Genomic DNA, 1,148 nt, shown 5'->3' on the forward strand with positions numbered 1-1,148 from the left:
TCTTTAAGTTTATCCCCGTGTCTGTGAGTCTGCATCTTGGGTCCTTCTCCTGCCTGCCACACAACGAATCATGACACTGATAGACAAAGGTTGTGGTGGGCCATTTCTCCACCCTTTGACCAATCACTGAAGCTGTTTACTTACAACAGAACTCACTGTTAACTTGAAGTGGAAAGGAAGTGAGAAAAGAGTCACAACACTTTTAGCTAAATAAACTCCATTGATTTAGTTTTACCTTTTTGTCATTTAAAGGACAAATATTTATTCATTTTTGTGCTTTTAAATATCAAATGTATATTATTAATTAATTAATTACTTCATCATTAATTTGGACAAGTGGCCTCTCCATTACTATTCTAACCCAGGCATGGTAGTCATACTTTACCAAGGCTTCAAACCTGTAATCAGTAATTTGACAAACATTTTAAAAGTCCTGCTTTTTGCCATATAGAATAATTAATTTGCACCTATCCTCTTCTACCAGCTTATGACAAAGAAAACACAGCAATGTGCAGTGTTGGGAAGGTTATTTTTAAAATGTATTCCACTACAGATTATAGAATACATGCTCCAAAATGTAGTTTGCAACGTATTCTGTTAAGTTACTCTAACATATTCTGAATACTTTGGATTACTTAATATATTGTCGTGCTTTTAACAACTACATGAATGTACTATTGCTGTGTGATGTATTACTATTACTAAAGGCTACTCGTCACCGAGCTAACATTGTTAGCTGGCGCTATCTGAGGTTCGTTCACAGACTGCCTTCAGAACTACACATGATTATTTGCAGCTAGCAGGTTGTTAATCCTATCAATTAACCCTAATGGTCTGCAGTGTAAGCACACAGCAGGGATCCGTTTTCAATTTAACAAAAAAAAAAAAAAAGATATACAGTATATCTTCACAATATTATGTCTTGATGTATGCTCAGTTATGAACTACAGACAAATATACACATGTACAGTGTATACATATATACAGATATACAGATGATCTGTATAGCATACAGATGTTCTATATTGTTATACAGACGAGCAGATATACAGATGTACTATTAACAAATATACAGATGTGCTACATATATACAGATATACTGGTGGGTGGTAAACAGATCTACAGAGTCCTATCTACAGCAGTGGAAG

Source organism: Pundamilia nyererei, unplaced genomic scaffold (genome assembly GCF_000239375.1).
Source record: "Pundamilia nyererei isolate P.nyererei 1_Seehausen unplaced genomic scaffold, PunNye1.0 scaffold00237, whole genome shotgun sequence".
NCBI classification, from domain to species: domain Eukaryota; kingdom Metazoa; phylum Chordata; class Actinopteri; order Cichliformes; family Cichlidae; genus Pundamilia; species Pundamilia nyererei.